This window comes from Larus michahellis, chromosome 1 (assembly GCF_964199755.1).
Source record: "Larus michahellis chromosome 1, bLarMic1.1, whole genome shotgun sequence".
In the NCBI taxonomy this organism is placed as follows: domain Eukaryota; kingdom Metazoa; phylum Chordata; class Aves; order Charadriiformes; family Laridae; genus Larus; species Larus michahellis.
Window position 1 is genome coordinate 192,285,544 of NC_133896.1, and position 26,314 is coordinate 192,311,857.

Sequence of the window (26,314 nt, forward strand, 5' to 3'; positions counted from 1 at the left end):
CATCCCCTCTGACGCTGCCCCATTGCTGACTGGGGTCAGAAGGAGTGAAAACGGGTGGAGCAGGGAGAGGCCTTATGGTGCTAATTCACAAATAATTTTGGAGTGGTAATATTTACTTTTTGGAAGGCAGTGTATTAATTTCTGCTGATAGAGAGAGATAACTGCATAAGAATTAACGCTGTAATTTGCTGTGTGGTAGGGTTCCCTTTCCTGTGCAGTGTCTGCGTCACTGAGCAGCAGTTTCTAAGGGCCCCAGTGGAGATATGAATACTGAAAAACTGACATAGCTGTAGTCATTATGTTCATTCTAAAAGGAAAATGAAATTAAATGCAGATACAGCTTTTGGAAGTTCTAAATAACAGACTTCATGTTGTATTTTATAATAAGCCCTTACTGTTACATTGCTTTGCATTATTTTTACACTATTATATTACATGACTCTAGAATTGTTTCGATCATATCAATTCTTCAGTGCAAAATCACATTTCAAGTGGACCAATATTTAGATTTTAAAGGGGTCTTTTTAATTGCATTGTAACTGAGAACTCTGTTGTCCTCATGTAATAGGCAGTATTGGCATGACTGTATTGTGAAATAGTTGTTCATGGAAGACCATTGTATGCATAGGTCTCCAATGAGGTATGAAATGCACGGTCCCAGGGTTATGTCTCTCAGACTTTCCATACTAACAAGAAAGTGCAGACTGTGAACTGTCCCTTTGGTGTATATTCCAGCCCCCAGATCAGTCAGTGCCCAGGAGGAAAGCTCCCTTTCCCATCCTTTTCTCTGTTTATTTATGCTTTGGTACTGCAGTTCTGTAAGAGCAGAGTCTTGGTTTTGCATCTGGGCTGGCAAGCTGGGGAAGGTGGTATGAAGAGGTTGTCCCCACACACCTGCTCCACGCTGAGGCTTTCTGCACAGAGACTGGGCTATATACCAACTTGAAAACCAGCCCTTCACCCATGACTCCTGCATTTAAGTATAGTTCATTTAAAATAGCCGTTATAATGTAAGTACCCATAACTGTGACATAGGATTTCAGCATTTTTTTTCGGAACAGTATTTACTGTATTTAGTAACAAATTCCTGAAATAGCAGCAGTGCCATTTTAAGTATCAGTTAAATGTGATATTTCCTGCATCAAGTCTTAATTTTGCGAATATAGAATCCCAGTTATGTCAAGCTTTGATTTTTACTTACAGCGGATAAATGTAAAGCCCCAGTAGTATATAGCTAGTCCTAATAGAAAAGCAAACTTTCTTTTATCTGGGTCAGACTTCATTTTTGTGCTCAGCATAGTGAACACGAGTAATGTTCAGTAATAAAAAAATATTATGCAGCGCAAACCTATTACATGTTCTGTGCATTAGTAAATTTTCTTTGTTCTGAGTAAAGGAAGTTGAAAATATGCTGTTTCTTACATTATTTTAATCCAAATGTTGTTATCCATAACTATTCAGCTTAAAGATGTGCTGCTGGGTTCACAAATACCTAGTTAACTTCACAAAATTAATTACATTTCAAATATGTGATTCAGAGTCTAAGATTCAGACCTTAGGATGGGATGAATCGCCCTCTGGAGGTGCCTGTTTCAGTCTACTGACTTCACAGGAATCCTGCTTTGAACTGACTGGCTCAAGCTAAAAGTTAAGTGCGTGGCCTGTCACCTTAAGAAAGGAATAACTGAGCATTTCATACCGTACTAGGTCTTTTCTGTAGACCTCTTTCTTTTTAAGAATTGCTGCCTTATTCTTCACCTTTTCTGTCACTGTTCTTCTTGCACTGTTTCTAAAACAAATAAGCACAATTGTTACTGTTGCTATTTCCTGTGTATATTGTTTTTTCCTGTCCTTTTTAATCTTGTTATCTTATCTTTCCCTGTTGTGGTTTTTTTTCTTTTTTCCTGACTCTTTTTAGCTAGCATCTCTTCTGAAGCTTTTCACTTGCTACCTCTCTGACCATCCTACCTTCCATGTTGAGAGAGTATTGTCCTAACTTCTGATATGGAAGATTGCTGACCCTTTCCTCTGATGCTGATACCAGAATTGTCTGTGAGCAATAGCACTGTAGTGAAGACATAGAAAAAGAAGAACATGGCACTCTTGGATTTTTTATGGTTTTGAATAGTCAAGAAGTATTGTTCTTTTGCCTTCATATAAAATGTGTTAGTTTTCTAATGTATCTGTAATTCGAAGATGTTTGTAGAAATGTAAAATCAAATGCAAAGAATATAAAATCCATATTAAAGACATGGAAATTTAACAAAGTACAGCATTAGTCTTTATTTTAAAAATTGAGTCCTACATGGCTCACTTGCAAAAAAGTGGGATCAATTTTAAAAGTTGTGCACTGGTAAAAGTCTGACTTATTAAAAGGTGACATTATTTTCTTCTTCCCTATGGTAATATTTTATTGGTATACACCTATTAAAGATCTCTTCTTGTCTTGAGTTCTCTGTCATCTCCTTTTTTTTGTTCCTCTTGGTAACCTAAGTTTCCTGTTCCTGTCTTCACTGGACTCTCCTAACTCTTTTGGTTCAATACTGATCCATTTTTCTTCCATATATGCATCCGTTTGCCTAAAATATTGCCTTAAGCATGATCATATATATTCAAGGATATATTTACTTCTATAAGACTTCCAGTAAACCAGATAAGAAACTTAACAATTCAGTGACAGCATTCTAAGTTTTTTATGACACATGTGTCTTCATAGGATCAAAGTACCTTGCCTCCTACATCAATGGGATAATAATTATGGACCAAGATAAACATTCTTGTAAAAATATAGACTTATGGTACTTGTTCAATATAAGAATACTAACTTAAAAAGAGCATCTGAATGAAAGCAAACATGCTGCATTGATAAATGGCATGGCAGAAGTTTTCAGATTTTCTTTGCAGATGAAGAGAAATGCTAATAGAAAGAGTGCTTTGTATTGGTAGTAATATATGCAGTTAAATTTTAAAAAACAAAAAGACAACTAAAAGATTTACATCCATGAAATCGGGAGAATTTTTGCAAATCATGCTTTGTTATAGCAGAAATAGTAAATAAAAGTTAATGTCTTCTGAGTGCAGATACCTACACATTTTATTATCTATACTAAATGTTCTTTAGATAATCTGAATTCTTTGGATTGGAATAAAAGGAATGCCAAGTACATGATAAAACATAAATAGTGAAGTTCAGAAGTTTTCAGTCTGGACATGTAAAATATGATTCTGAAGCCTCTTCTGTTACTTACAGTAATTTGCAATAACCGTATGAATAGCAACTTTCTAGAAAATGATTGAAGGTGTGGCTGAAACTGTAATTTATGATGCCTACAAGTTTTTAACTAGTGTAGTTATAGGCAGGACTTTGCGTAATTTTGAGCCTATTAAAAAAGCACCTTCTTTGCCAGATTAATTTACTGAGCATGAGGACAACATTACAGACAAGGATTAGAAAGCAGAGATTTGGAACCTCTAAAACAGTTACACTGATGATGAGTTTTTGTGTGGTACAGTAGTAGCAGTAAGTTTTTTTGTTAGAATGAATCAACTGCAAGGAAACTTGTAAAAATGAACCATATTAAAATTATCCATAGAAAAAGAAAGAAAGAAACGAAGAAAGAATATAAAATACTATTTAAAACCTGTTAGGATTTTCTGGCGTATGTCCTCAAATGGTATAAACTGGCATGCATAAAGTTAAGTCACCACTGCTTACTGAAGATTTGTCCTTTCTGTTAACTATATAATACAATACAGATCCTGAAATAGTCCCTTACTTAATACTTGTATTCATTTTACAGTAGAGTAGTTATGGAATAAGGTCTTACTCATCATGAGAAATAATACAATTCTAACAATGGCATATTATTGTTAGAAGGAAGTACATCAAACTGACTTGAATTAGCATAGTTTTAGAAAATGACTTTGGTTTTGAGAGTACTGTATTGATATCCCTTGTTAAGTTACAAAACTATTGCTTGTTTAATAGTACTACTAATCTAAAATTTAGAGTTGTAGTTTGAAGATAAAATTATTTTTACACTCAAGTTTATGTATTTTTGATTTTGGGTGATGTCTCAGTTAAAACAACCAGTTAAAATGTCTGTCTTCTTAATATATGAAGAACAGTGAGGAAAGCATAGCTAGAAATACTACCAAAACAGGAAAGATTTTTCAGCAAATGAGTAATTGTAGCCATAGGGAAACACTTGCAAGAGGAGAATAAAGTTGAGTGAATATTGCTACATTGAGATCTGAAAACATATTTCATCTATAAAGTCCACAGGGAATAATAATGAAAAATTAGGTCTTTCTGCTCATAAACACAGCTTAGGCACATCGTGGTCTTGAGAGGTGCAGTACCACTACAAATTCTATGAAACGTTCCTTGATTGCATTACAAACAAGTCTGGCTAAGACATAAATAGAACTATCCCTTGGTATATAAGGAAGAAAAGGTAAGGGAAGCGTAATTTATAAAACAACGACCCTGCCTGCAGATCCTGTAACTCACATGGCTGGCAGACACAGAAATAATTTCACAAATGAAAATGGAAGATGCAAAATCCATGAAGATTGTGTTGAAGGTTTGTTTCATTGAAATTTCTCTAGGATTATGACGATCTCTACGATTATGAGATATATATACACACACACATATTATAATATATATTATACATACATATATTGCTATTTATATGAAAATAAATGGGTGAGAAGTTGTGAAGGAGGAATTTGAGTTACATGCAAGAAATGTTTCAAAATAGGCTACAGGAAGATACATATTTTCGTATAGTACTTAAAAAAACTGGAAGAAGTAATGAGAGTTAATTCAGTCCTGTATCTGATAGTGATCAGAAAAATTAGAAGATACTAGACCTAAAATGAAGACCTATGACTGTACAGTACTTCTGGTTTAATAAAGAGACCAGAAAAAGAGTAAACATTGTGAAAATCACTGGCAGAAATGCAAAGAGTTTGAAGAGTAACAGCAGAAAGCTGGTTCGGCAATAACATTGCAATAGAATAAGAGCACAATTCTGCTGCAAATAAATGTTTAGTGAAGTATGAAGTAGGAGAAAAGGAAACGGAACTGGAAATGGGAACTTTAAGCCTGTCATCATGCAAAGATAAAACAGAAAGAAAGCTTGGACCATGTGATGCTATCTGAGAAAGCCTAATTATTCACTAAGTTAGTATAGGTTTGCTAATATAATTTGAAAATATGTGAAACTTTTAAAGAAAACAGATTTTTTCGAATTTCTTCAACTTTTATTTTTTCTCTTTGTCTCCAATAGAGTGATACTGAATAAAAGAAAATCTGAGACCACTGTCTACAAATCAGATCATTTATTTGAAAAGATAGTTGAAGAGACAGCAAACAAAAATGGTAATTGAAAATATAGAAAAGTATCTGAAAATATGGAGGGGTCCAGATTCTGTACCCCTGCTCTGCCCACTGGAGGTAGCACAAGGAGGCCAAGATTCCTGCGCACAGGCTGAGAATTTGCCCACCGTGGGGGAGTCGCAGTCAGCCTAATGCTGGTCTGTCCCTCTCCCATGCCAACAGCTCTCATCCTTCACTTAGGTTTGGTAATGGGACCATAAGAAGGGATGCCCACTCTCTACCAATTTTTAGCTGCGTTTAATTTCTTAGGTGACATCTGTACTAGAAAACAATATGGACCACAGCCCAGTCAAGAGCTGGTAGCAAATTACAGCTCATATTCGCATGGCTGACCCATCTGCTCTCCTGAAGAAGGGTGGCTTCGTTCGTACTGCCTACTAAGAGCAGTCCCTATCCCATGCTGTTCCCCAAATCTTCCTGTGCTTGTTTTGGCCTGGGCCAAAAGCGTACCAAAGAGCATGCTAACAGTTAAGCGGCATAGATTATCACATGGTGGAACCCAAGCATGTACCTGGGCTCCGTTCAGCTCCGTAACACAGGGGTAACCTTACAAACTCCATCCGGTTGGCACTAATTACAACTGTGCTAGCCTGCTCTAAATTAAAATTGCAATGGCATGAGAACCAATAATCTATAGGTATCTTTCAGACTACTGTTTCTTGAACAGGAATGTCGATGAATGTATAAATTTGGATATAACATGTGGCTTAATTAAAAGGAAAGAAAGCGTAGAAAATTTGAAAAATCAGCAAATTAAGAAAGTCGTAGGAGGACAATAAAAGGCAAAACAGTACTTATCTGATGTGAAGTATTTTTAAATGGAAATTGGAAAGCCAGTTAGATGAGTGAATATTCTTTTCAAAATAAGCAAGATTACAATAAAGAAGCCAGTATGTGACCATTTGGGTAAAGAGATTCAGATCATTATTAAAATGCAGTTTGGGTCCCACCTATGTAGACCTCCTTGTAGGATAAAAGCCTGAAATGTAATGCATTTGCTTATGGCGTTCTATTATGAGACTTTCGAGAAGGACCTGATGCTGAAGTGGGCACACTTCAATATAAAATAGTGACCTCATCGTGCATATGATGGGATAAGTGCTTTACTGAATATTTATACAGATTTCAAAAAGGGATATGCAATAATATCTTGGGATTAACATAATCTCTGTATTACATGGACAGTTTTCCAGCATGTAATGTAATTACTATTAGGTTCCAGGTCATATCTTGACCTAGTGAGGTCACCAGTTATTTTCATCATCATTTCTAATTTTACAGGTTGTAGAAAACTATGTGCAGGATGCACAAAAAGGGGAAATAAAATTACATTCATAGACTACTTTGTGACCTGGGCTTAACTGCTTAAGGATGAAGCCAGAAAATAAAAAAGGAAGAGAAAATGTGGCAAGTTAGACAATATTGGAACATAGTGCGTTAGCATTCAGTTGAGTATGGTCATTTAAGTTACTCAGAGATAAAGAGAGGAAATAAACTGCTCGAATAAAAACTATATAGAGATTCTGAAAGGGGGTCAGCTCCTCTGGTGAGTGCTGAGGACATAAAGGACATAAATGAAATAAATAAATTGGGCAAAATTTTAGGATGCTATAGATCAGAGGAACTTGAGAAGGAAGGTTGGGAGTAGGTGTTTGGAAACAATTCTTAACAGGAAATGATTCTTAATGGAACACTGGGAAGCAAATAGATGATCATAACAACTATTCAGCAATAAATTTGCCTATAGATGAAGTATTTGGAGAAGCAGTCCTGCAGAAATGCAGGCAGCTTTTCTGGTAGAACTAACTGGATATTCTGGCTTTACTGTATTGCCATCAGCTGTTTGGGCAACACAGTGGGGAGCTATGTTGGGGAAAATCACTTCTGCAGTCTGAATGTACGATTCTGTACCTTTGGCTTGCTTTGGCTTCAGTAGAGTTATGTTCTTGCAAATGATAGAAGTAATATTATTGCAAATAATAGAAATGACATTAAAAAAAGCAAGGGAATATAAATGAAAAATATAAGAAAGTAGAATTATATACACATAGATGGAGAAAAACGTAAAGCAAATCTGTCACAGATATTACATACCCAGTTGAAAAACAAGTGTTATTTCTTATAATGATCTTGTAATTTTGAAATGCAAATGCATTATATAAAATTATAATACTGTGATCCCCTCGAGCATAGTTTTAGAAAATGACATGAAACAACCAAACAAAATATTTGAAGTTGTCCACTTCACTCTGAATACATTACGTATTCTAATGTCTGAACTGCTGGAACTGGTAGTTCCTGTTTTGAAGAAAAGAGTCATTTTAAGACTTCTATGAAAAGAGATTCTGAAAAGTGTTATGGCAGACAGTGCAGATACTACTGTCTGCTAGAGAAGTGTTCATTAAGTGCTTCTCTGTTCATTGCGAATACATTCTGTGCCCATCACTCCTGCTTAAATAATCACTTGTTGGGGGTTTGCCTCTCTATGCTTCCTGAGGAAGTGGGAGGACATAGTTTTTAGGAGCTGCTGGAAGCTAAGATGGAGCACGGCAAGGAGGAGATGACTGCATCAGAATTTTGGCTGAAGGCTAGAGGAACTTTAAAGGTTTTTCTGGAGATGGAGGAATGGGTGGCTCTGAGCAGGAGTGTAATGCTGCGGGGAACCCTTAAGCCTATTTACTCATTTCATATATTGAGAGCACACCTAGTATCATGGGATTTGGATGCTTTGCAGATAGATAGAATAACTCGATTACAAAGAACAACTACTAAATTTCAGGAATTCATTATGAAAGTACCCTGTGAATAAACTGTTTGAATATTAAAAAGCAAACCCAAACCATAGAAACCACTTCTTAGAAGAACTTTCATATGCGACTGTGGTATAGTCTGTGCAAGTGAAGCAGGACAAAGAAGCAGAAAATCTATGCTAGATGTCATAAACCACTGCCCAGGTTTTTCACTTTTTTTACACTCCCTCTTCTTTCCAAGGAGATAATTTGGAGATTTCCTGGGATAAACTATCTCCAGTTAAAAAAAAGTAAAAAGACTAGATTCTCTAAAGGCAGGCATCTGGAAATAAACGTGAAGACAGCCAGCCACGGCAGCATTTAGAGCACTTCTTTGATCTGTTATTATCTTACATCCTTTGTTTTACTTTTCTTGGTCCAGAGTACTTCTGCTTTATTCAGACAAAACTCATTGAAAACAATGCAGAACATGACGTACTTTTACCACAAACTAGTAACTGTTTAATCATCAAAAAGAAACTCCATAGTATACTTCGACTAGCAACATCCTTCTACCTCCATTTCAGCAGACATTATCTGTTTTGAGACAATACAGAAACATACGGGCTTTGAGTCAAATCTTCCTTCTATTATGCTCGATTCTCGCAGAAAACTAGATTTATGCCTGCCTTTCCGTCCATCTATCTGTCTGCTTATTGATTTAAGACTATTATAATTCTTGTTTTAGCTGTTAAATGAAAAAATAACAGTTACAATATTACTAAGTAGAAGGTATACAAAGTCCCTGTTTTATCCGGTTCTTTGAAGAACAGGAAAAAAAAATAAGAACAAGTTAATTATTTTACATTCAAAGAAAATTAAGTGTCATTACTGATTTCCAAAAAAGTTACTGAAGAGATGGACAGATGTATTTTGTTTCAAGGGTCTGTGGGGCCTACTGCTCCAGAGTACCACAAAATTCCAAATAACGTTGATACTACCTGGTTCTGCAGATGACGCAAAATCAAAGAACTCTCATGCAAAATGGCCAGAATAAAAGTCAGTGAACAATTGTTGTATCTCTGTGCTAAAATGAAGTTTGGAAAAGGAAAATAATTTTGATTTCCAGGTAAAGGTGAATCCACAGGAGAGCACATGAGTGAAAAAGTTTTTGGAAAACAAGATTTATAAGGCACGTTTCAAAACAGTTGTATTTGTTTAGTCTAGAGAAAAGAAGACTGGGGGAAATAATCTGAAATCTGAAGATTATTGTGAAGAAGATGGTCATCAATTGTCTTTTGTACCCAGTTGTGGAAGGACAAGAAAAAATTGTCTTAATTTACAGTGAAGAAGAGCACACTAATGTTTGGAAAATCCTTCTAAGTACAAGGACAGTTAAAGACCGGAACCAGGCTATCTGGCGATGCTGAACTATCTTCCTCACTGGCAATTTAGAACACATTAGACAAAAAAGTTTCCATCATCACAATGCTCTTATATCTATCTTCTTTCATAATTGTTGGCTCCACTCAATAAGTAATCTGGAATATTAAGAAGTAATTTGAAAAATAAATTTGGAATGTGGAGATGAAATTAGATAGTTTGAACACATGATAAATCATAAAAAATGCAGGTATCATTTTTTTGGTCAATAGATGTATTCTTGTATTTTGTATGCCTTTCTATATTTTCACTTTCACTTATTTTAATTTTAAAGTTCATATACATATAATTTCTATTTGCAGATCGTTGATAAGGATAAAGCATTTTGCCTGTTCATGCAAGCAGTACTATTACTCTGCTTACACTACTTGATCCTCTGGGCAGGAAGCTGGTTTCAGCATTGCCAGTACCCTTTTCCCTTGGCTTCTAATTCTATCTAGCACATGCTCTTCAGGTATGTATATCTTTGTAGATAGTACGGGGAAATAGTCTGCATTCAAAACACATGTAGTTTCTTCTAAGTCACGTATAGATAACTAGTTTATTATTTGACAGAATATCTGAAAAGGTCTTGATTCCTAAACAAAACCAGAATTTGACGATGAATTTTACTTTCTGTGGTTAACAGCCTATTTTTACTGTGATAAGTAAAGCCTGTTAGTATTAAAAATGAAACCGAGTGTCTATGCTGTGATAATGGAACCCTAAAGTGAAATTAGTTAGTGATATTAGAAAGCATCACTTGTATTTCTGCTCCAAACCTCAAGATATTTTATTTTCCTGTACCCAAAAACAACATTAAAGAATATGTATGGTTCATGTTACCAACATTCATGGCCTTGATTATGATGTGAATCATTTGTGTATATGCTTTTGTTAGAGCATAAAATATGTAACGTAAGAGAGCAAGGATATTGAAGGAATGAAGATCATTTGCCTATTCAGAACACTGACAGAATTCAGTCTATTCAGAATACTGGCTAGCGTGTGTGTTCTTTCTAAGAAATTAAATTTGAAGGGTGATGAGAAAACCATTTATATTTATTACTGTGATAATCTCTTAGCTACTTAAGGACTTATGTGTTCATATCAAACAATAATTAAAGTCTTCAAGTTAAAGTGTTTATCTTCCAGTGTTTTTTCTTGCATGGGGTCTGTGACAGGAAAGGCTGTGAACGTTTGCAAATGAACATTTTATTGTACTTTCTTCCCTCAAATTGTGTTAGAAACATTTCAATTATTAGAAGCAGCTGTATTAAAAATGTGAATAGTGTACAGAGAATCGAGTGGCTTTCACTCAGTTAACCTCCTGGAGAGGAAGAGCTGGGGATCTTCCTAAGAGAAGTAGCACCCCTTCATTTTTGTAGCTCGCTCTGTCTTTTTATCTTTATATAGAACCAAGGGGTTCCAGTATAACTTTCCTGTTTAATACTGCACTTGAGTCATCTAGATTTACCTGGCTTTGGTCTATGTTTTTTTTTTTAAGGAGGAGACATCTACTTATGTTATTTGAGAATTAGAAAGAGACCACTGAAGTCTTAAAACCTTTATAATACAAGCCAATCTGGAGAAAGATTGTTGCCAACTTGAATAGAATTATTGAAGAAAGTGAATCACATACCACTGCACCTTTATATTAATACAGTTTATATAGAAGAAAGCCAGTATAGGTCATAGAAGCTTTTGGAGGAACACGTCTAGCAAATAACTATAGAATGTTTAACTCACACTTTTTTACAAGGATAGGAAAATATAATTCCTGGATAGAAGTGAAACACTGCTTTAAAAAGGCCTCTGGAAGTTGAGTGACGCAACTTCTCGTGAAAGTCAAAGAAGTAGTTTATGATCCAAGATGTTTCCCGAAGAGAGAACAACGGTTCTAAATTGTGAGATGCCTTAATGAATTGAACGAATTGAGAAAAAATGAAAGAAACTACTAAGGCTCCTATTACTTAAAATTGAAATCTAAGGTTGTCTGTTTTTACTTGTCAGAACTTGCTTTCCAACATGTATATTAATTTAATAATTTTGTAATTGAAAATTCACATTTATATTTATAGTTTTGAAGTTACAAAATGCAAACTATGTTTTCAGCTTTCCCATTTAATATTTTATTGAACAGTTTAAAAATATTTTTTGCTGACTGAAGAAAATATTCACTTAACCAGAGGGGATTTATTATGATGAGAAATTTGGTTTTCCTGCATATCTTCAGAGGCCCAATGCAGGTACTACAGAAATCAACAACCCACTATCTATTTTGGATAGTATGATACTCAGAAAAATATAGAGCTAAATATATGAAAGGATCTAACCCCCGTTTTCAAAAGTGGCAATGAATTTATCATTTAATAATTTTTAAAATATTACTTACAGATTAAATAAGGACACTCAGAAACAGTAAGAATAATTAAAGGGTGGTTAGGAAGAAAAAAAATGTATTCAGTTTGATTAAGTGAGGTAAACAACCATATCCAAGGAAACTGGACTGATACAATATTTATTTAAGTTGGAAGGAGAATATATAATTGGAGGTAGAATTGGGAAAACATGGCATGCAGTTATTCCGTGTTATTCTATTTTAGTAACTTTAATAATGTTTTAAAGTGGTGGTAATCCCCTTATTTAACATAACCACAATTGGACAGAGTAGTAGAAACTGTTCTTCAGAAAGAAAGTCCTAAGGTTGGATATAGGTTGGAAAATATAAGTGTTAGCATTTAAGAGTGTGTAAGTTTTCTGGCCAATTTTGAGAAATAAATAAGAAAATGTCAGAATTATGAAAATATTTTCTCTGGAGTACTAGAAAGTGCATTTATGTGTAGTTTTGGGCTCTCCAGACTAATATCGTGATGTACAGTAACAGTATAAAGAGATGGTTGCTTTCTTAATGGAGATTGTGTGTGTGTTAACTTGTGTAGCCCAGTTTTCCGTCTAAGTTGGCCAAAGCACAGAGAGTTATTTTAATTGCCCAATTTTCATAAAGAGCATGAATAACGCATCTGGGATGCTTTTGGCTGCTTCTTTGAGCGATAGTGTAGACGGATTTCATTGCTGGTGTGTACGTGCCCCATAAGTGCAAGGACAAATGATTTGGACAGGCAAAGTCCGTTAGATGGTATCAGCAGACTGCTGCTTGAAGCACCTTCATGTCCACTGTCCTCAGGGCATTAAATTGCATCACGAGTACAAGCATTCATGATTTCATTATTTCCATCATACCACAAAGATGGAAATAACACAGTATATGTACTGTGTGATTAGTTTAACTTTATATGTAATAGTATAATTAATTTTATGCAGTAAATTAAGTCTCCTTATGACCATTAGCAAAATACAGTTCGAGTTAACATACTAGATATATCTCTCTATATATGGATAAAGGAATAATAAGTTACTAGGGTTTAAGATTTTCCCTTGTGTGATTCTTCAGAGCAACATGTCCCATAGTAACATTTCCTTTTTCCAAGAGGAAACATACAGCAGGGGAGGGAGGGAGAAGACTTCCCTTGACCAGAAATCAATTTATTTCTAAATTCCACAAGTAAAGCTATAGTTATGGTTTAAGACAGTGTTTCTTCTTCAGTGTCCTAAAAGCTGTGATTCTGAGTTTCTGGGACATACCCGTGACCAGGGTCCACTTGTATTGTCAGGGAAGTCTGATGGAGGCAAGAGGAGCATGATTCCCTAGAAGTTGCTGCCCATGCACATAGCAAGGGATAAAAGACTCATCAGCAATATGGCATGTCTTTGATTCATGTATTTTAAAGTCCAGGGCCTGAAAAGACCCATTTTATTACTTGCACGCTCCCTGCAGGGACCTTGATAGTGACTGGCTTTGTGTTGAGTGTGTTATGTATTTTTAGCCCCAATAGTAGTGATTGTATTTTCAGTACCGTCTTGTACATAGTGCTGAGTGACTTGTTGGTCTCGTGGCTTTTCTCTCTCTTATTCTCTAACAAGCTATCTGGCTTATTAGAAACAATAAACACCAGAAACAGATTCCCTTCTACAACTGATTGCAGAAGCAAATGTACCATTACAAATCAGTGTCAGAGCCTTCTGTATCTACAACTTTACAGGAAGGATGAGGGGGGTGGCAGTTCAGTGTCAATTATCAGTGCCTCAGCACTTTCATTTGCTATTTCAAATTCAGACTGGAGTAGTATCCATAATCTCCTAACCAATTACTAATCCGCAGGGATTTTGAACTGCCAGCCTGCAAGATGTCTATTTTTACATAGGGGTCCATGCAGCAGACAAAAGACATTAGATTCCTTGTAGGAACACTGGGCTACAATACAGAGTGCTACCCTTCAGCCTTTCTTGTGAACCAAGCAGGAATTTTCTGTTGGTTTTGTGTTCCCCCTGCCTCCTCCCAGAAAAAGCCTGTCGTCACAGCCTGTCTCAGAAGATAAAGGACTGAAGTGTAGTACCACAACAGATAATTGATTCAGTTCACACAAGTCTAAAACTATATGATCAATAGTTCTCAGACTTAGAAAACCAGCAACATTGATTTGAAACACTTGGTTATGGTTTTGCTGTTATACTTCATATTATCAAGAGCTTTTTACTTCCCAGAAGAGAGATTCAGACAGTAACAGGTCAACTAAATCAGCTTCTAGGTCATCTTTTAAGGTCAGTGAAAACATCTCAGCATTTATAGTCTCTCACATAACATTCTGTACTTTATCTACATTGTGCACAAAGTTGACTGAAACAGCCTTGCAGCTACCTGGTACATGCCGCATCAGATATCTGTGGTAGACAAAGAAGTCCTCTCCTCATTAAACTTTGAAGAAATGATACTCGGTACAGTGTCGTCTTCGTGCCTTAAGGTACCAAAGGTCTGGGTGACAGACAGGTCTATTCAGAGAATAAGGACTTGCTCGCATTCAAAATCTCTGCGATGCTCAGGGGATGCTTTGTCTCCATATAAATATCTCCGAGTCAGGCCCCTCTGTCTTGAACAAAAAGTACATTTGGTTTTGTTTTTTCAGGGACTTACCAGACAAGTGCTGATAGTCAATGTGATAATCAATTGTATGTTTTGTCAACAAGCCAGTGAGGGGCAAGACCACCTTCAGGAACTGTTATGAGACATACGGCTCTGAATTCAGCCAGTCAGAACCAGGCAACATCTGGGGTTAGAGTTGGTGACGTTAGGGGCTCTGAGCCTTTCTAGCCTTCAGCACGTCTAACCATCGTAGCAGGGAGTCAACAGCAATGACCTGTCTTCCAGAGTTACCTTTTTCAAATGGAGACTGCTAAACATGCACTTGTTCATAACAGACAGAAACAGGTGTCCTGTTCTAACTAGAGGAATGCTGAGAGCTCCTGAAAAAATGTGTTGTTTACCTGTTTAATAACATGGGGTTTGTATGCCTTTTTTTTTTAACCTTTCTTTGTGTCTTCTGAAACTTTCAGTACAATCTCTTTACCTGCTTGGCCAAACATACTCTTCCGAAATAATAATCAGATCCTGCAGCCAAACCCAGTATGATTATATCTGATAGACTGGGTGTTGCCTGGGTGAAATCTGCTGACAGAAACTATTTTGCAACAGTACAGATCATTTTGTGTCAAATAGAGTCACTTTAACTGGAGTTACTCACAGACCTAAATGAAAAGACTTTTCTGTTTGAGTATCGTAGCATCATCGGTCTCCCTTAACCTCCTCTACTTTAATAGTGTGGAACTGTTTAATAGCTTTGACGCTAACTGGAGTTCACATAATTTCTCTGAGTGCATTTTTCTGCAATAGCTGCTTATGTTCTTCTGTACATGGACACAATATACCTTACCTAGTAGTAAGATTTCTGAAAGGCCTTTGTTGATATTTTTACCTAAGAATGGAGACCTGTCTTACCTATCCATCTAATTTTGTACTAATAGAAACTGGGCTTTCCTGTCTGCTTGAGAAATATTCCTGTGCCTTGTAAAACACATAGCAGGGAAAATGGCAGTATACTGCATGGGTTCTGAATCTCCTACGGAAATAATGGGAAACTCTCACAAGCTTCTGCTGGTTTAATAATTATGTTAACTGTGCCTGCTTAAGGTCTACTGCCAAACTCTAGAAACGATGCCCTTCTCCTTTAGAGGAAACTCAAACTACTTTATCTTCAGTTTTCAGATAAAGTTTGCATTGATTCCTTGAGCTTTGGTTCTTAGCAAGTTATTTTCTTAGAATGGGACTGATTTCTGTGGATTGGCAAATTTTCTTCTCTTCATTTCCACTCCCTACCATTCTTTTAGATTCTGCTTGCAGAAAGACCAGCAGGGTTTTAAGAGCACAATATGCATGACTGCATCTTTTCCTCTAATGCATCTTCCCTAACAGTGGGAAAGAATGGCTCTCTCAGAATGTGCTCATCTAAGCTTCCAGTTCCCCAGGATCTTGGAAGGACTTCTGTGCAATAGCAGCTTCAGCATCTGCCACAGATAGCAGGCAAACTGGTGGTTGATTGGCAGAGCTAAGAAGAAATAGATTTCCAGCACAGGGGCAATGGACTCTTCTTCAGAGACTTTAATTACAACACCCCTTTAGCACTTCTTCAAAACAGCAATAAATGTTTTAAAATCACACACAAAAAGGCTGGACAGGGATCAACTTTTCACCTTCTCTATCAATAAAAAAATGAGGGTGCATCACATGAAGCTGGCAGTAGGCATGTTCAAACCAAATAACACAATAAATGATATTGTTTTATATACCCATGAGTAATATACTCATGGCATTCTTTGCCTAGACAATATGGATGAAAGAAGTTCACAGGTATCTAAAGGAGAGACTGCACAAGACCTTGGAAGAGAGATCTGGTAAAGGTCACTGACTAGACAAACCGCATCAGGGTCAGGAAACCCCCCAAGCTAAAACAAAGTTGGATGCTGGAACCCATGGGCAATATCAAATGTGCTTGTCCTGGTCCTGCTGTTCTCTGAGAGAGTACTTGGGTAAGAATTGGCTCGTGTCTGCTGTTGGAGATACGTAAATTGGCCAAGTGTATGCCTGGCCTGAACCAGGCTGACCTCTCTTGTATTCTTAAAAGACGTTTATTTATGAATCTTGTCCTACTCACAGTCTTTGTAAAAATGAAACAAATACTTCAGGACTTTCCCCTCTTTAAATTAAACCAACGAGAACCAACCTCAGTCGGTTCTTCTCTTTCCTGTTACTGCACTGGCAGCTTTGCTAACTGCATAGTCTGTGGTATTTCAAAGATTTTATGGCTTATCTTAATGAAATGCCTCTACCTCGTCTCCTTTTCCTCACTTAATCATGCCTAAACCAAAATTTCTTCATCTTTATCTCTTTAGAAACTTGTTGCTACCATTGTAATTTTGAGTAGTGACTTTTCTTGTTCCTTATGCTGGCCTTCAGATTCTCTCTACTCCAGAAAGGAAATCTTTGAGCCCGCCAAAAAAAAAAAGTAAGAAAAAAGAATAGAAAATCCATGGGATAGTGCTGTTTCCATCACAGTAATCTGGGAGGAGCAATTTTATTCTAATCCTTGTTAAGTGAATAAATCAAATCTACAGATCTGTGACGCCAAATCTGTAAATCATGTTCCAAAATTCAGCAAGCCAGGATCACAACCTTTGGACATTCTTAGAAATAACTTTCCTTCTCTTTCTTTCAGCTTGGGCAGTTGTCCTGATAGTAGGTTTATCCTTCTAAGTCCCTCAGCAAGGATAAGGAAATTCAAGGGGAAGTCTCTATATTTAGCAAAGATTAAGGTGGTCGATGCTTATGTTCAGTTCCCTAGTTAGCTTAAAGTCCTTCCAATTTTCAGTAGATAGGCATAGGTGAACGCAGCTAGAGCTTGAGGAGGAGGGGAATAGGAAGGGATGGAGGATCAGGGGAGGATCTAGAGCCCTTCAGAGCATCCTTTCACCCTCTGCCTCCTGCTGCTGGTAAATCTGCACCTGAACAGCCATTGCTTTAAAAAACCAAAAAGCCTCTCCTGTTTGGCTTTTTACTTTTAACACCTCAGGTGTTGAGCAAATGAAGGCAAACCTCTGTGCCAGGGCTCTGTCTCTTTAACTTTGTATGTACACCAGCAGGCACAGTAGGAACCCATTCTGTTTTCAACAAACTATAGCATAAATGGTTGATAAATCAGAAAGGAAGGAATCCACGTTTCCTATTACTTGTGTGGCCTCCTGGAATAATGAATATAAGTTTAATGAGTTCTATATGTACACTTCCTTTAAATTAAATGCTTCTTTTTTAACAAGACCACTTAAAATTAAGTATGGAAGTAGGGCAGCCTGTATTAAGGTTAAGTTTACTATAGTATTTTAAAATAACACAATAAAAATACTATGCAACACATTTTTTGATGCCAAAGTTTTAGAGAAAGTCAAACCACTGAAGGGGTGGAAGTCACGGGCAGAGCAGTTGGAACTGTAACCTACAGAATGCTGAACCTGCTTCTGAGAGCTTTTTTTTTTCCTCTTTTAATGTACTCATCTATTTTATATTAATAACTAGTATGTTCAAAATTGAAAAATCCACTGGGAGATGAAAAAGCAGGCAATTTCATTTTTTCTCATCGGGTCCATGAATGAAAACTGTAAGAGGATGAGATGTACTAGTTCTAAAGTCTTGAAGGTCGTGCTGACCAGAAACAATCACTTAAGTTCACCAACTAGCCGCGATTAGTCCTTGTTGAATAAATCAGTTTTCAGTGCGGTATGTTCTGATATTTTTTTTTTCTTACATGTTGTGTACATCTATGGTTATTTAATTTAACTGATAAAAAATTGAGTGCTCTTTTGCTACATTTTAATTGAATTCCATTTTCCATCTACCCACAGCTTACAAATTATAATTGGAAGACTGAATCATGTGGTAAAGAAAAGCCATTAAATTTTCTATCATAAAATGTAGAAATTAAAAATCAGGTTAGTTATATAGGTGATTAAATACAAATTGTACAGGCATGGAATAACAATGAGGATAGCAAAAAGAGGGTTTATTTAGTTGAATAAGGGCCTTGAAAAAGAAAAAGAAAAGCAAATGTAAAACTGGACCGAAATACACTGCGTAAGACAAGGTCTTTCTCTTTTCTGTTTTAAAAGGTAGTTAGAATGGGTAATTCAACTCAAGAGACACAAACCAATCCACCCAGTCTGCTGATAACATGCACTTGTAGTTCTGGGTCCTAAGCAAACACAATATGGGCCTTGCAAGTGCTTTAGAAAGCCCTGGTTAATCATCAGTTGTCCAGGAGTCCCCTCTGACCTGCGCCGGCCCTCCTTCCCCTTGGAACAAAACCCCAGCAGCTGTTCCTTGTGTAAGCCACCATGGTGCAGTGACGTGACGGCACCCCTCGCTGCTGCCTCGGCCTCCCTCGGCTCTCTCCCCGCCTGTAAGGAGAGAAACCTGCCTCCGCAACTTACCTTTGGAGCAAATTAAAGAAAGCTGGGCGGCTGAGTTACTGCGACCCGCCTCAGTGTAAGGTAGAAGGAGATGACCTGTGGTTAGATGACCCGGGCTATCAAGTGTGTTGCCTTGACAAATAGTAATTGCTTGACAATTGCTCTAGGCTTGGAAAACATATGTTATCATGTTCGTGCTGTAGCCACTGATAGAGATTGTTTTCATTACACATACTGGGTATTTCTAACTCCACTGAACCTACTGATTTGTGAAAACATAGATAAGTTCAAACTAGAGGTCTCAAACTTGAAAGTCTGAAACTTTAAAGTTTCTCCTTTGTTTGAGTTATTCCTTTTGGCTAGCGGATGTCTGTCTTTAACTCAAGAATCAGTCTACGTCCAGCATCTACAGTGGTCTCTGAAATGCTTTTTTCTTTTTTTTGAATGGTGTCTTTGTTAAAGCTGGAGAAGTTTCAATGAAAGAATATCTCAGTTTTGTTCCTGGTGAATGCTATTGTATTAATTATCTCCTTGCATAGATTTTTGGCATTAAGACTGTTGGACACATTAAAGAGCAGTCCGTGCTCACAGCTCAGTATTTAAGGCAAATGCAGAAGTTCAGCATTGATTACATATTTTGCACACTGTAAGAACTTAAATTTTTTGGTTTGTACTGAAACAGAACTTCCTTTTGAACTGCTGTCTGCAGTTACTGTTTCTTCCCCTTTCGGCAAAAGTGTTAGTGATAATATAAACATGAGACTCTTTTGGTTGAAGAAGATTTTATTTTCTCTGAAATAAAGTATTCCTTTTTCTGAAAAGCTGCTGAGTCTCTCCCTGAAATAATCTTTTATTTTTATGTTTTTCCTTATACCTTAACGCATGTCTGCTTAAGTATGGAGAGGCTGTAGAGAGACATAAAAGACGATAGGAAATTTTTTTTGGGGGGGGCCATAAAAAAAAAAGAAGGGAAGGCAGCATGTGCTGTTTAACACTTGTAGGGGCTCAAGTGGTTAGAGACGTGTATGCTTCCTGTATTAAAGAAAAGGCGGCAGGAGTCTGTCAGGGGTCAGTACATGGTCACTCATGACCTCTGGGGCATAGAGAGGTAGAATCCATGTAAGATGATTTGCAAGAGAATGTGTGGGCTTTGGTTCATTCAATTACACAGCATCAGAAAGTAAATAGGATACTACTTTCTTATTTGATGAAGACTTCAGCCATCCAACTCAGCATCTTCCATTAAACTTCTTGTCTTATCTTTGCCTCCATTTCTGTGTGCCTCATGCATATTTCCAGTAGGCTTTCCCTCTAGAATGACGAATCTTGTGCATAAGAAAAGGACAGTTTTGCCACTACTTGTATATTTGTTGTCATATGACACAACCTGTCATTATTTTAATTCTTGTGTTCCAATTAAATGTCTGCCAGTCTGTATGTCGAAATCATGTATTATTAACAACTACAATAGTAATATCTAGATATAATATATGTTTTTTTATCTATAGATCTCAACCTTTTTTTTAAGCCTGGAATGAGATTTTATTCCTTTTAAAACTTGCAGAGCTCAGGTACAAGTGGCTGAGGCAGGATTAAATGGCATTTATACCTTCTCACTGTTGGGCCACTTGACAGATGACACTGTAATGATACAGCTCTTCCAGCCTGGGAGTGCCACCGACTCACAGCCCAGCAGCTCTGCAGCGCTTTGTGCAGATTATTCCGCTGCACCCAAAACTTCCCCTATTCCAAGAGAAGGAAGCTTATGGCTTCCTCCCACGATTCCTACAGTAGGATCCTTCCCTGGGTGAGTCCGGAGGCTGTTGGTGCCCTTTCCCAATCAGGTCTTCATATCTAATGCGACGAGTGTGTGGAAGACTGCTGGAGGATTTCAGTCACCGTAATTTTTGGTTCTTTTATGTGGAGATGTGACACAGCAGGAGACCTCCTTTAAGGGAGATCTTCCCAGCTGGATTAGCCTTTAGACATTCAGTAGGCACTGCCGACTAGGCACCTTGCCTCTGGAGCTATGACTTTTATATTTTGCAAAGACAAATACGCAGGTAGACAAAATGTTGCTAAACACTTATTTCAGATCTTAGGTTATTTTAGACTTTTTATAACCGTACTATATGTAGCCTTGGGGCATCCCATAAGCATTATTTTGTCTCTTAGATTCAGTGAGAGGTAGGACAGTTTTAATTGTCCCTATCTTAGAACTGAAAAGCCGTTGGTGAAATTCTGAGTCGGGGACAGGATTATGGCCCTCGTTTGAACTCCCATTCCAAACCTTGGCCAAAACACCACCCATCTTCCACCTTGATATAGGTTTACCATCAGCTGTATGATTTAATTTGAAACGTCTGTAGGAACAGTAAGTAGTGATCTGCCCTCAGATAGTGGGCTGAAAGAGATAGCAATTATATTCTTTAATGTGTTAATCAATCCAGTTTATTTAAGCGTGTTCAGGAAATTATGCTAAGTCACTTAATTTCTTTTGTCATTTATTTACAGGTCTACTTTACCTGTAGTGCTGAGCTATTGTGATAGTTTGGTTTTTATGACTTGCGTCAAGCGTGAAGCTTTCAAAACCATGTGTCAAAGGTAAGTTAGTTCCATAATATTCTTGTTTGTATATGTCCCTAAAAATACCATACGTTTACAGGGGAAGTTTTCATCACTTAATTGAAGGCTTAGCTCTGTTGATATGGCACAGTCCTGTGTAAAGGATGTTGTGAAGCAGTATGTGCTCCTGCAGGCAGGGAGCTCTGAGAGAGGTTTTCTCCCAGTGCTCTCCAGTATACTGAGGAAGTGTGCCTACTGCACCAGCTTTTAAAATAGTGCAACCTGATCCTTTCTTTACAGCTCAAAGGGTGGGGGTGGGGAGCGAAGGTGAAAGAATAGTAGCCCAGATCCTCCTTCCTATTTTGGGTCTGGTTTTCTCTGTTGAGTGAAGAGAGCATTGCTTGTGCGCGAGTATTATGATAAAGGAGCTTTTGCTCTCACCCTTCATAGTTCTTGTGACATAGGCCAGGTTTAATCTAGTCCGTGTCAGGAGAAACTAAGTACACTTACAGGGTTATAATGAGCTTCCCCCTCGTTTTCATTTTCCCTCACTGGTATGTAAATCATTGCTCTAATGCTTGTAAGGGATAAAAATCTGTAGGAGTTACGAAACTGAAGTGATTGCACTAATGTGCAGCTCTTTCTGGTTAGCCTGCAGTGTTTATCGCACTGTTTAGTGTTGTAAAACTAAAACGAAATAAACTCAAAAGAGACTATCTGGTATTTTTCTAACCAACTAATAAAAACGATGAACTAATAGTAAATTACTAAAGAAATCTTTACAAACAAGGATAGACAATGTGCAAGTCAGGAAATCGGTTTGTTGGATTTTCACTTGTGGGTAGGGATTTAAAAGTTATCCAGATATAGTAGTTCATAGATTTAACTTGGAAAGACTACCAAAATTAATATTTAGTCAGTAGTTGTGACAGCCAGTCAGTACACTGTCATACAGTGGAATCTTTGTGAAATTTATTATTTTATAAGAAAAGATGTTCATGCACATACCACATTCAGCCAGAAACAAGGATACTAAGAGTCCTAAAAAGGTACAGTAGTTTCGGTATTCTGTTTTGCCAGCTAGTATTGCCTAGTTTTCGGCATATTTATTTTTTACTTTGTGCAGTCTAAAGGGCTTATTTCTCATCTGATGGATTACTGCTAATTTCCTGATTTCCATTCATCTTTTACAAAAGATCTATTTGTAGCTATAATCCATGCTGAGAGCAATTTTTTAATCTGTGCGAGGTGTACCTTGTATACACATTATGTACACATTTTAAAGTAATGCCCTGATTAGCTAATATCATCTCTATATATGTAGTATTCATAACGTTAACTGTACACGTAGAAAATATTCATTAAAACTATTACAGTACTTTATTCTGAAAAATATATTCCTTTTTGTGAAGCATTAATACCAAAATTGAAAGCTGTTGTGTTAGACATCCGTCAATATTGCTAGATTATAAGACCCAGAATCCAGAAGTAAGTTTGAGAAAAGGAACTGGGGAAAACAATACTTCTCATTTCCAGACACTAGAAATGAAACCTGCATAAAGATTTCTCCAAGAATACTATCAATCTTCAGTTAGAAGGGTCATGCCATCACTCTCTAGCTTCTGGAAGGAAGAGAGAGTTTTCTTTTCTTCTCCACTTTCCATAAAACACCAGTTACTATAAAAGGATAGCTGGAGCTCATGCTGCTTTCCTCCTGTGCCTCAGGCTGAATTTTTAAAAACTTTTTTTCTGCTCTTGTATCTTATCCATCGTGAGCAGCTACTGCACTTCCCTGCTGTTAATAGTTTTCTCATATGGCTGCAACAATATAAAATGGACATTTCGGATAACAGAAGAGCTGGGTACAGGCTTCTAAAAAGCAGTAACTGGACTTGCAGTCTTGTTAGTTATGCATGGCTGCTGCTTGTTAAAGTGCTACTGTGCAAAAGCTGAAGCACTGGAACTGCCTGCTTGCAGAACCAGGAAGACTATGCTGTCTCTATCAGTCAAATTTCCAAATGTAAGTTAGTAACACCCTTTATCACTGAAAAGATAGAAATGTGTTTAGAGTTTTAAACGAAAGATGGAGAAGTTCCTAGCATAGGCCTTTATGGTTACCCGAAAAAAACGGCTTGTTATCATTAGGAATTATGAGGCTGCATTTTGTTCAAGAACTGGGCGGGGCGGGGGAGTACAAAATTACATGGCACAATCAAAATGGTCACAGATACAACACTACGGCAGAAGCTGACTGATAATCTTTTTCAAGAGTGAAAAGGGAAAGGAATGGTCATTCAGATAATGATATGCTGAATTACTCATTTATGTAATCAAAAGAAAAGGAGGCCTAGGCAAATTAATAATAAGCTATATTTTTATTAAACAAAAATTATCTTGACCTAAAAAGCCTTTGTTTTTTAACATAAAATTAAGTAAAAATGACATATTGTATATATTAAAATACAGGTTTCAACCTCCCAGTGAGTTAATACAGTTTCACTTTTCTTTGTACTCTAGTAACCCAACTCTAGTCTCCAATGCTTTTTGATAGTTAAACCAGAAGGGACTATTAAAGTGAGAAGATATGTATGTTTGTGTGCATATATATATATATATATATGTACTTCCTTCCTTAATGGGTTAATTTAAGACATGTATGTAATACAGAGTAATGCTCCTATTTTATATGCTGAACACTAATACTTTTACATGTGAGATACTGGGATATTGAGTTGACATTTGTTTATCATCTGTGGGAGTGTGACAGATCTGCAGAACGACTAATACCAATCCCAAGGCCAGAATTTGAGAGCAAAGCGGGTTTGAAGTACACAAAAACTTAACTCACGGTGATGGGACTTGCCTCAGTCTATAAACCACATCCCTACCCAAGCTGCTTTTCCAATCCGCCTAATACATCTACCCACCTTTTGTTTTCAGAAAATGGACAGTGTTGGGCTTTGCCTTTTATACTGTTGCTGCTTTGATTTCTGTCTCTGAGAAGCTCCAGAGCCGCAGAAGCAGCCTGGCAGCAGCGCTGGAGCTCCAAGCGCAGCAGAACCAGGGAGCCCTCCAGGAGCCAGTTACAGCTCTAGGTCACTGGCCAACCCTTTGCTTGTCGAAGTTAGCATGCTTAAGTTGACATTGATCCCTCAAGGGACTAGCTACCAGCTAAACAAAACTGGAGCACAGGGCTAGCCAGGCATAGATTCTCTGCGACCCTGTGTCAGGACCTGTGATCCTGTTGTAAAAGCCAGCTGTGTTACCTCCGTGCCCTCTGAGACTCCCCGGGAATCCCCAAGTAAACGAGGGGGAGAGTTATTTACATCTCCTTCGCGTCTCCATCCCGATCTTTTTTTTTTTTTCTTGTAAAAAACAAGAGATGATGGATGATGAAACACTTAAAAAAGGCACATTTGTTCCCCTGTGAAGGTTTACTACAACAAAGCAAGAATAATTTGCCCCATTAATTATAGATAATGGAAAATGTGTAAGTGTCTAAGTGGTTAAAGAAGTGAGTGTACTGTCATTGACACTATCACGACTGTTGTACACAGCCGGGAAAGGCAGATGCATTTGAATTTTACCAGTGGGTCAGAATATTTAGAAGCCAGGAGACCTAGAAAGTCTAACTATTAAATAGACAGAGGGTAGAAATGCTTATTTGCCTGTGCAGAGGAAATAGAGCAAAGATACAGCACAGCAGAAAAAGCTAGCAGGACAAAGGAGATACTATTGACTCATTCCAGACTGCCGACTTAGCAGCTCAACTTTGTTTCCTTTTAACTTTTGTAACAGTAGGAGCTCAAAGCTTCTCAGTCTATTTTCTGCACAAATAGAAACACCCAGACTTCAAAAAGTAACACACTTTGAAGAAACCCAAACCATTAACACATTAAAAAACTGTGCGTACTACTAAACAGGGCTTCACGGTTACTTGAATTTTGCAGTGAGTAAATGCTGGTGTTTCAGTAATAATTTCGCCCTGCTGCATTCTGGCAATCAAATTCTTGACAAGTATCAGTTTGTAAAACTCTTTTTGTTGGTTTTAGCGTGATACGGATTTATTGACTTTGCAGTGGGTAAGTACTACTTCAATATTTTCACAGAACTGTGTAAAAAAACCCCCAGTTTCTTCCCCTCCTCCAGCAGCGTATCGCAACAAGTTTCTAACCCTTTAATATTACGCTCATAACACCGGGGAAAGTGTACGGTGTGCGAAATTTTGGTTTTGTCCTGGGTGTTTAAATGTATTTCCCGTTTTAATAATAATAATTTAAAAAAAAAAAATCAGCTTTTTATTGTCCACTCTGGACAATGAAGCGTACAAGGCCACCACTGTGACAGCTTCTACGGTCACGTCTTCCCTGTGCCAAACCCCATCCAGGAGCGTGTTCCCGGCCGGTGACCGGCTCCTGTGGGGACACGCAAAACTTGAGACGGCCCTTTTAATTTCACAGATACCCCACAAATACACCTCGCCTCTCGCGCAAGAATTAATACAAGTGTGTAAGACGCGCCTGAAACGTCATAAAACGTCATAAACGCTAATGAATCGGCCTCTTGTAAACCACCCTGAGCGTGTAAGTTTGATTTAACTTTCGAAGTATTCAATCTTGGCATCGGGTCGTCCCGCCCCCCCCTCACCCCCCCACCCCCCCTCACCATGCGAAAGCGCCCAGGTCGTGGCGGGGGGCGGGGGGGGGGGAAGAAAGGCGGGCGGAGCGCCAGTGTTCTTGCCTCGGCGTCGGGGGCCGCGTGTCCCGTGTCCCCCCCCGTT

General features: G+C 37.6%; 2 long non-coding RNA genes across 9 annotated transcripts in view; one reads left to right on the forward strand and one right to left on the reverse strand.

Moving 5' to 3' along the window:
* Positions 1-26,314, reverse strand: part of LOC141734508 (uncharacterized) — a 75,512-nt gene that overhangs the window by 47,717 nt on the left and 1,481 nt on the right. The window lies entirely within an intron of this gene.
* Positions 1-26,314, forward strand: part of LOC141734477 (uncharacterized) — a 92,429-nt gene that overhangs the window by 26,465 nt on the left and 39,650 nt on the right. For 2 of the 7 annotated variants that reach the window (XR_012584539.1, XR_012584538.1), the window contains 2 exons: positions 815-1,010; positions 1,919-2,449. This is a non-coding gene — a long non-coding RNA (uncharacterized LOC141734477). The other 5 variants (XR_012584530.1, XR_012584532.1, XR_012584537.1 and 2 more) reach the window with 4 other exon arrangements.